Genomic DNA, 11,548 nt, shown 5'->3' with positions numbered 1-11,548 from the left:
TGAACATAAAATAAACTAACACAATAGCTTATAGATGGCTTGGAGACAACAGTCAATATCAAGACACATAGAGAAACAGACCATGATTGTCTCAACAAGCACTCAAAACAAAGAATCAAGGGATTTTCTAGATGAAACTGCCTTTCTGGAATTACCAGAGGGAGAATACAAAAAATTAATATACAGAACCCTTCAAGACATCAGGAAGGAAGTGAGGGAATATGCAGAAAAAGCCAAGGAACACACAGATAAAGCAATTGAAGAAATTAAAAAAAATATTCAGAAATAGTGAAAAATTTAATAAGCTGGAAAAACTTATAGACAGATAGCAATCAGAAATTCAGAAGATTAACAATAAAATTACAGAAGTAGACAACTCAATAGAAAGCCAAAGGAGCAGAATTCAGCAAGTGGAAGGCAGAATCTCTGAACTTGAAGATACAGCTCTTGGCACTAAGATATTTGAAGAAAAATCAGATAAAAGAATTAAAAAAAAAAGAAGAAACCTTAAGAATCATGTGGGACTCTATCAAGAGAAATAACCTACGAGTGATTGGAGTAAAAGAACGGGGAGGGATAACAGAAAATACAGAAAGAATTGTTGAGGATTTGTTGGCAGAAAACTTCCCTGATATCATGAAAGATGAGAAGATATCTATCCAAGATGCTCATCAAACTCCACATAAGGTAGATTTAAAAAAAAAAAGTCACCAAGACATATTATAATCAAACTTGCCAAAACCAAAGATAAAGAGAGAATTTTAAGAGCAGCTAGGGATAAACGAAAAGTCACCTACAAAGGAGAGTCAATAAGAATAAGGTCAGACTACTTGGCAGAAACCATGTAGCCAAGAAGGCAGTAAGATGACATATAAAAAATTGAAGGCAAAAAATTATCAGCCAAGAATCATATATCCAGCAAAAATGTCTCTCAAATATGAAGGTGAAATTCGGACATTTCCCGATAAACAGAAGTTTAGGCAATTCGTAAAAACCAAACCAAAACTACAAGAAATACTAAAAGGAGTTCTCTGGTTAGAAAATCAATAATATCAGGTATGAACCCAAGACTAGAACGCTGGCCAGAGCAATCAGAAGTCAACCCAGACAGGGACATCACAAAAATAAATCAAGATACAAAAATGCTCAAAACAGGAACAGCGATGTCATTATGTAAAAGAAGACACCATTAAAACAATAAAGAGGGACTAAGAAATGTAATCATACACCTTCCATATGGAGAGGAAGATACAGCGATACAAGGAAATAAAAGTTAGTTTTAAATTTAGAAAAATAGGGGTAAATAATAAGGTAACCACAAAGGAGACAAACTATCCTACTCATCAAAATAAAATACAAGAAAAAAAATAGAGACTCAGCTGAAACAAAATCAACAACAACAAATATGAGGAAAGGACAATATATAAAGAAAATCTACTCAGCACATAAAATTAAGTGCGAAAAAGAAACTGTCAGCAACACACAAAAAGAGACATCAAAATGATAGCACTAAATTCATACCTATCCATAATTACGCTGAATGTAAATGGACTAAATGTACCAATAGAGACAGAGTGGCAGAATGGATTAAAAAACAACATCTGTCTATATGCTGCCTACAAGAGACACACCTTAGGCTTAGAGACACAAACAAACTAAAACTCAAAAGATGAAAAAAATATATCAAGCAAACAACAATCAAAAAAGAGCAGGAGTGGCAATATTAATTTCTGACAAAATAGATTTTAAAGTTAAATCCATCATAAAGGATAAGGAAGGACACTATATAATGAGTAAAGTGACAATATACCAAGAAGGTATAACCACATTAAATATTTATGCACCCAACGACAGTGCTGCAAGATATATAAAACAAACTATCAGCATTGAAAAGTGAGATAGACAGCTCCACAATAATAGTGGGAGACTTCAACACACCACTTTCGGTGAAGGACAGAACATCCAGAAAGAAGCTCAATAAAGATACGGAAGATCAAATTGCCACAATCAACTGACTTATGCTTAACTGGTCCAGGGAACTGCTAGAAATTCAAGCCAGATTCAGAAGAAGACATGGAACCAGGGATATAATTGATGACGTCAGATGGATCATGGCTGAAAGCAGAGAATACCAGAAAAATGTTTACTTTTGTGTTATTGACTAAGGCATTTAACTGTGGATCATAACAAATACGGATAACACTGTGGAGAATAGGGATTCCAGAACACTTTATCGTGCTCTTGAGGAATCTGTGCATGGATCAAGAGGCAGTCATTTGAACAAACCGAGGGGTACTGTGTGATTTAAAGTTAGCAAAGGTGTGCATCAAAGTTGTATCCTTTCACCATATGTACTCAACCTTTATGCTGAGCAAATAATCCCAGAAGCTGGACTATATGAAGAGAGCACGATATCAGGATTGGAGGAAGATTCATTAACAATCTACGTTATGCAGATGACACAACCTTGCTTGCTGAAAGTGAAGAGGACTTGAAGCACTTACTGGTGAAGATCCAAGACCACAGTCTTCAGTATGGATTACACCTCAACATAAAGAAAACAAAAATCTTTACAACTGGACCAATAAGCAACATCATGGTAAATGGAGAAAAGATTGAAGTTGTCAAGGATTTCATTTTACTTGGATCCACAATCAATACCCATAAAAGCAGCAGTCAAGAAATCGAAAGACACGTTTAAGGAAGACTAAAGAAGAATTGATGCCTTTGAATTGTGGTGTCGACAAAAATATTGAATATGCCATGGACTGTCAAAAAGAACTAACAAATCTGTCTTGGAAGAAGTACAACCAGAATGCTTCTTAGAAGCAAGAATGGCAAGACTATGTCTTACATACTTTGGACGTATTTTCAAGAGAGATCAGTCCATGGAGAAGGACATCATGCTTGGTAAAGGAGAGGGTCAGTGGAAAAGGGGAAGTCCCTCAATGAGACGGATTGACACAGTGGCTGCCACAATGGGCTCAAGCGTAGCAACCATTGCAGAGAATGCACAGGAAAGGGCAGCATTTTGTTCTGTTGTGCATAGTGTCGCTATGTGTCGGAACTGACTGGGTGCCACCTAACAATGATAACAACAAGGCCTACTTGCCTACAGCCACTGCTGAGTACTCAAACTGCCAGTAGCAGAGACCAACACTGTAAAAACCTTTACAAGAGATGAGGACGTATATTTAAAAATTCCTTCATAACTACCATCTTAGTAACCTAGTGCTGACCTAACAAAAAATACTTCAGATGGGTAGCTTTAAAGAACAGGCATTTATTTTCTCACAGTTCAGGAGGCTAAAAGTCCGAATTCATGTCATGGTTCTAGGGGAAGTTTCTTTTCTTTGTGTATTTTAGCTTCTAGTAGCTGCCAGGAATCTTTGGCCTTCGTGGCCTTGTAGATACATTTACCTTTTGTGTCTTAATATGCTGTCTCCCACCTATGTGTCTCCTGTTCTTTTTATAACTCAAAAAAGTGATTAGGTTTCAGACACATCATATTTTGTCATGACCTCAATAACAACAAAAGAATACCCCTATTTCCAAACGGGTCATATTTACAAGCACAGGGTTCAGATTTCAGTGCATATTTTGGGGGGATACCATTCAATCCATAATAACTACTGAGTGATTGAAAGGCTAGATTAGAACTAGAGACATGAAACTCTTTGTAATAAGCTAAGTATTATAAGAATGTCATTTTTCTTAAATCTTTCAAGAATTTAATTTAATGTTATGATTTTTCAAGATCCAGTTTTTAGTCAGCATATATTATTAGAATTGATCTAGAACTTTCTCAGTGTACTGATGGCAGAAAGTTGCAGGACCAGAGCTTCTCTTTAGTAAAATTTAGTCAGTGTACAAAGGAAAACACTTTAAAAAACCAAAACCCACTGCCGTCGAGTTGACTCTGACTCATAGCGACCCTGTAGGACTGAGTAGAACTGCCCCATAGGTTTCCAAGGAGCGCCTGGTGGATTTGAACTGCTGACCTTTTGGTTAGCAGCCATAGCACTTAACCACTATGCCACCACCAGGCTTTCCGGAAAACACTTTAGGTATTATAAATTCAAAGATATTCGTTAAGGAGAATTGAGGCCTGTAAAATTTGGAAAGATTGGAGGAACTTTTTTCTGATGATCTTGTAATGATCCTAGATCAATGTAGGATTAATTTTTTTTTAAAGTCCACCAATAGAAGAATGATTTAAAAACGCAGTGTCATAACGGTGATCAGATACATGGAAGCAAACAGACATCATCACCTCAGAATTCACAATACTTAATATTGCTGCAGAAAATAATAATAATAATAATAAACCCCACATGTTTCCATAATCTTCCTAACCAGCAGAAAAAGCCAATAGAAATAGAAAGATGATCTCCATTTCACTTTGGTCTTTCAAATTCTGTTTGCATGGATCTAATTGGTAGGATGAAATCTGTGTTAAGAATTATAGCAACAGGAAACATTGTAACTTCTCAACATCTTCAATTAGAAAGAACATGAGATGGGTATTGGATATCTAATCTATAAAATATATCAAAATCCAACATAAATGTCCCCACACTTAAACTTCCAACAACTACATTAGCAATAACAACGTGCAACTTTTAAATACATACAAAAAGTTACCAAAATTGGCAATAGAGTGGGAAATAAAGAAACACTCAACAAATTCAAGGATTTGTATTCTTCAGTGTATGTTCTCTGATCATGAACAACTTGATATAGAGGTAAAAAACAAATAGATAACTAGGAAAACCAACAGGCATGACATTAAATATAAACACTTTCTAAATATCCATGGGTAAAGAATTAATCAAACTAAATTTTAATTTAGTATCAACTAAATGATAATAAAACAAAAAAACTTTTGGAATACAGCAAAAAAAGTACTTATGGGGTATATATAAGTCTTATATTCAAATATTACTTTAAAGAGAAAAGCAGAAAAATTAATGGATGAAGCTTCTATCTTAACAAGGTGAGATAAAAAAACATCAAATTAAACCAAATAAAGAAAATAATATAGATAAAAAGTTAGGCCAATCAAGAATATCCATAAGAATTAATATTCTTTCTTTGAAAGATTTATAAAATATATAAAACCCTAACAAACTTAACAGAAGAAAAAAACAAAACTATAAATCACAAGTATCAGGAATTAAAAAGGGACTATCAATACAGTACTTCAAGATATTTAAAAAATTAAAAGAAGGTAATAAACAGGCAAAATATTTAATAATAACGTTGATTTTTTGTGAAATAAAAATATTTAAAAAGAAAAAATATATATAAAAGAGAAACTGAATTTTAAAATATCTTTTAAAGAAATTGAATTTTTATTAATAACATTCCCATGAAGAATGTCCATGCACAAATTACCTCACCAGTATTTATTTTAAAAACATTTAAGGAACAAGACCAACCTTACAAAATTCAGGAATAGTTATAAAAAGAATAATTTCTAACTATATTTGAGTCCATCATAAAAGAAAAGAAAATAGATAAACATCTCGCATAACCATAACTTCAAAAGGTTTAAAGAGAATAATAACAAACATAATAAATCAATACATAAAGAATAATAAGCCACTCTGAAGTGTGTTTATACCACATATATAAAGATGGTTAAACATTTAAAAATCAATTAATTTTAAGATACTTCCACATCCACTTATGAAAGAATAACTCCTATTAGATTTGTCCTCCGTCACAAAAACATGAAAGCTGGAGAAAAGTATGTGAACCACCATTTTCAGATATTGTACAATAAGCCGTGAGTGCCTGTAATCTCCGAGAAATATGAAACAAACCAAGTATATCCTTAGACTCTACAGCAGGGAGATTGTCATGAAAGCAGAGCCTAATGAACCTATTGAGAAATCAGAGGTTGAATTTAAGGGAGGCCAAGGCTGTTAGAATCTGTAAAGCAGCCTTCAAGAGAGGAAAGACCAGCACTGAGAAAGAACTCCCGAAATCAGGCAATGTGTCACCTTGAATCTTTGGCTGAATAATAATCTGTATATAAAACAAAAACCCATTGCCGTTGAATCAATTCTGACTTAGAGCGACCCTATAGGACAGGGTAGAACTGCCCCACAGAGTTTCCAAGGAACACCTGGTGGGTTCAAACTGCTGGTAGCTCTTAACCACTATGACGCCATGGATAAAAATCCATGACTCTGGGGGGGGAAAAATATATATAAGGGGGAAAAAAAACTACCCAGCAGCTGTAAACCAAAAAATTCTAAGAGTTCACATAGGTTTGGAAAACAATAAAATTTTATACCCAAAATGGAGAGACCTCATTGACTCCATAGGACAGTCAGTTTAGTCTCCCTAAAAGGCACACCCTAATAGTTGAGCTAAAGTAACCCTAGAGCACCTGTTGCTGAAAAACATTCCTAATATCCCTTAAAAACAATCTTCAGTAGGATAAAGTTGATATCTTCAAATAACTTAACTGTCTACCAAAACTAATACTCATACACTTTAGAAAGACAAAAAGGAAAAATCAAGGAAAAAAAAATCTAAACATAGAACATTAAAACATTTATAATGTTTGACATACAACCAAAAATTTCTAGACAAAGGAAGAAATATAAAAATATGATCCATCACCAGGAGAAGAGTAAGTCAACAGAAAAGTATGCATGTAGGACAGATGAATAAATTAGCAGACATAAACAATAAAATAACTGTCATAAATATTCATATGAATTTAAAGGCAAGCATGAATGTAATGAGGAAAGAAATGGAAAAAGGAGAAAAGGAACAGGTGGAAATACTAACATAAAAAATCTGAACTAAAAATAGACAGGATGGAATTAAAAGCAGATTAAGCATTGCAAATGAAAAGATTATGAATCTGAAGATACAGCAATTGAAACAAATGAAATAAAAGAACAGTGTAAGTTAAAAAACAACAACAACAACAACACTCAGTGACCACTGAAAAAAAATTACAAATATAATTCGAGGAAAAGATCCAGTCAACTAGAAGCAATAATGTTTGAAAAATTCTCAAAGTTGAAGACAACTATAAACCAAAATACCCAATAAGCTCACAAAACCCCAAGAAGGAAAAACAGAAAACCAAGGGACATTAGTGTAAAGCCTCTGAAAATGAGTGAAAAAGAGAATATTGTCAAAGTCGTTAGAGAAAGAGATATTACATTACATACAAACAAAAGTTTAAATACAGACTTTTTGTCAGAAACAATGTAAACCAAAAAAAGTGGAAGGACAATTTTAATGTGATAAATAAAATACTGTAAATATAGAATTACAGTACTGGTGAAAATAACAAGATTACTGGTGAAAAGAAATTAGATGTAGTCAGCACGCATCTTTCCCATTGAATTCAGCTCTAAACCTTGGACAGAATTCTTGAAATAGCTATTAAAGGACACTAAAAAGTAAATAAAAGGAGCCCTGGTTGTCAATGGTTAAGTGCTTAGCTGCTAACAGAAAGGTCAGCAATTCCTTGGGAGTAAAGACCTGGCAATCTGCTCCCACAAAGTTCACAGCCTAGGAAACCCTATGTGGCAATACCAGTCTGTCATATAGGGTAGCTATCAGTCAGAATTGACTCGACAGCACAACTAGCAAATAGTAGTGAGTGCATTGGGGAAGAAGATGAGAATTGAAACTACTACTGAACTGACCGTTTACCATTTTTTTCCTTCTGTACACCCCTGACAAGAGTCAATGCAAACCAAACCCCAAAAGTGTACATCAGTATGAACAGAGAAAACTACTTCAATTGGAGGATCTGTGGTCTCAGGTTGTCGTTGTTAGGTGCCGTTGAGTTGGTTCCGACTCATAGTGACCCTATGTACAACAGAACTAAACACTGCCCAGTTCTGCGTCATCCCCACAGTCATTATGCTTAAGCCCATTGTTGCAGCAAATATGTCAATCCATTTTATTGAGTCTTTCTGTTTTCCGCTGACCCTCTGCTTTACCATGCATGATATCCTTCTCCAGGGACTGATCCCTCCTGACAACATGTCCAAAGTATGCAAGAGGATGTCTATCCACCCTTGCTTCTAAGGAGCATTCTGGTTGTACTTCTTCCAAGACAGATTTTTTTCTTCCTTTGGCAGTCCATTGTATATTCAATATTCTTCCCCAACACCACTATTCAAAGGTATCAATTCTTCCATTTTCCTTATTCATTATGCAGTTTTCACATGAACAGGAGGTGATTGAAAACACCATGACTTGGGTGAGGCCCACCTTAGTCTTCAAGGGGACATCTTTCCTTTTCAACACTTTAAAGAGATCTTTTGCAGCAGATTTGCCCAATGCAATGAGTCTTTTGATTTCTTGACTGCTGCTTCCATGGGTGTTGATTGTGGATCCAAATAAAATGAAATTCTTGACAACTTCAATCTTTTCTCCAATTACCATGATGTTGTTTATTGGTCCAGTTGTGAGGATTTTTGTTTTCTTTACATTGAGGTGTAATCCATACAGAAGGCTGTGGTCTTTGATCTTCAGTAAGTGCTTCAAGTCCTCTTCACTTTCAGCAAGCAAGGTTGTGACATCTGCATAACATAGGTTGTTAGTGAATCTTCCACCAATCCTTATGCCCCATTCTTCTTCATATAGTCCAGCTTCTCATATTTTCTCAATATACAGATTGAATAAATATGGTGAAAAGATACAACCGTGAGGCACACCTTTCCTGACTTTAAACCATCCAGTATCTCCTCTTCATCTATGTACAGGTTCCTTGTGAGCACAAGTAAGTGTTCTGGAATTTCAATTCTTTGCAATGCTATCCATAATTTGTTATGATCCACACAGTCCAATGCCTTTGTGTAGCCAATAAAACACAGGTAAACATCTTTCTGGTATTCTCTGCCTTCAGCCAAGTTCCATCTGACATCAGCAATGATATCTCTGTTTCCACGTCCTCTTCTGAATCTGGCTTGAATTTCTGGCAGTACCTTGTCAATGTATTGCTCCAGCCACTTTTGAACGACCTTCAGCAAAATTTTACTTGTGTGTACTATTAATGATATTTTTCTATAATTTCCACTTTTGGTTGGATCACCCTTTTTGGAAATAGGGATAAGTGTAGACCTCTTCCATTTGGTTGCAAATAGTCTTCCAAATTTCTTCTCATAGACAAGTGAGTACTTCCAATGCTGCATCCATTTGTTGCAACATCTCAATGGTAAGTATAGACCTCTTCCATTTGGTTGCAAATAGTCTTCCAAATTTCTTCTCATAGACGAGTGAGTACTTCCAATGCTGCATCCATTTGTTGCAACATCTCAGTGGGTATTCCGTCAGTTTCTGGAGACTTGTTTTTCACCAGTGCCTTCACTGCAGTTAGGCTTCTTCCTTCAGTACCATTGGTTCCTGCTCATATGTTACCTACCGAAGTGGTTTGAACATCGACCAGTTCTTTTTGGTATAGTGCCTGTGTATTCCTTCCACCTTCTTTTGATGCTTCCTGAGTTGTTTAGTATTTTCCTTGTAGAATCCTTCAGTATTGGAACTCGAGGCTTGAATTTTTCCCTCAGTTCTTTTAGCTTGAGAAGCGCAGAGTGTGTTCTTCCCCTTGGTTTTCTATCTCCGGGTCTTTGCACATGTAGTTATAATACTTTACTTTGTCTTCTCGAGCAGCCCTTTGAAATCTTCTTTTACTTCATCATTTCTTCCTTTTGCTTTAGCCGCTTGATGTTCAAGAGCAAGTATCAGAGTCTGTTCTGAATCCATTTTGGTCTTTTCTTTCTTTCCAGTCTTTTTAATTACCTCTTGCTTTCTTCATGGATGATGTCCTTGATGTCATTCCACAACTCGTCTGGTCTTTGGTCATTAGTGTTCAACAAGTCAAATCTATTCTTGAGATGATCTCTAAATTCAGGTGGTACTTTGGCTCTCATGGACTTGTTCTAATTTTCTTCAGCTTTAACTTGAAACTTGCATATGAGCAATTGATGGTCTGATCTGCAGTCAGCCTCTGGCTTTGTTCTGATTGTTGATATTGAGCTTTTCCATCATCTCTTCCCACAGATGTAGTTGATTTGGTTCCTGTGTATTTCATCTGGTGAAGCCCATGTGTATAGTCTCTATTTATGGTGAAAAAAGGTTTTTGCAATGAAGAAGTTGTTGGTCATGCAACATTATATCCTGCAACCTCTGGCATCATTTCTATCACCAAGGACATATTTTCCAACTACAGGTCCTTCTTCTTTGTTTCCAAATTTCACCTTCCAATCTCCAGTAATTATCATTGCATCCTGATTGCATGTTCAATTAACTTCAGACTGCAGAAGTTGGTAAAAATCTTCAATTTTTTCATCTTTGGCCTTTGGATGGTATGTAAATTTGAATTATAGTCATATTAACTTGTCTTCCTTGCAGGTGTATGGGTATTATCCTGTCACTGACAGTGATGTACTTCAAAATAGATCTTGAAGTGTTCTTTTTGACAATGAATGCAATGCATTAAGTTGTTGTTTCTGGCATAGTAGGCCATATGATTATCTGATTCAAGGAAACAAAAGGCTGGGGAGATCATGAAGAAGGAAAGGCTTGAGAAAGTGAGTCAATAAAGTTGTTTATGAATTCTTGGGTTCACTACTAAAATTTACATGCAAAGATATGATAAAGAATGGCATAATAAAGGCTATGAGGAGTGAAGAAAGCAACAGAAAACTGCTCAGGTTCCGGATTGGTTACCAGCTAGTGCAGAATAATACTGATCAGAATAACACTGCAAAGATCACAAAATGGAAATAACATTCAAGCCACAACCTCCAGAAAGGTGGTCAGAATTTGTGGACTAAACTCAACTGGGTTGATTCTCTGGTAAAATGAAAATTTAATATATTCTCCATAGGATTTAAACAAAACTCAGAGTCTCATAATATTCAAAATGTTCAGGACACAGTACAAAGCTATGCAGCATACAGGGAACTGGGAAAAATCCCATTTTGCGTAGGAAAAGATAATTAACAGTTGAAAATACCCACCACAAATTTGGCAAAAGACATAAATTTACAGACTCAAATAGTTCAGTGAAAGCCAAGACGAACAAACCAAAGAAAACCATGTTCAGGAACATGGTAAATCAAACTGCTGATAACTAATGACAAAAAAAAAAAAAAACCTCTTGAAAACAGGCAAAGCAAAATACATCACCAATAAGCATTAACATTAAGGAATCAGTAATTGACATGACTGCAGATTTCTAATCTGAAACACCTGGAGGCCAGAAGGAAGTAGCACATATTTTAGGTACTGAAAAAGAAATGTGAACCTTAAAATCTATAAAAAAAAATAAATAAACTTCTTCTCAAACACTAAGATTATCTGTTGCCATCAGAACTATTTAAAGAAAAAAAATCAAATCTGCTAAAAAAAAAAAAAGATCTTCAGACAAATGGGAATGATACCAGATGAAACCTGGAACATCAAAAATGAAAGAAGAACAATGGAAATGATAAACCTTTCAGGAAATATACCATTCATGTCCCCTGACATTAAAAAAAATACCCCTGGGAACTCTTAT

The sequence above is a fragment of the Elephas maximus genome, chromosome 20, assembly GCF_024166365.1.
Source record: "Elephas maximus indicus isolate mEleMax1 chromosome 20, mEleMax1 primary haplotype, whole genome shotgun sequence".
Classification (NCBI taxonomy): domain Eukaryota; kingdom Metazoa; phylum Chordata; class Mammalia; order Proboscidea; family Elephantidae; genus Elephas; species Elephas maximus.
The sequence above is the reverse complement of the archived record's forward strand: the minus strand, read 5'-3'. Positions refer to the sequence as shown.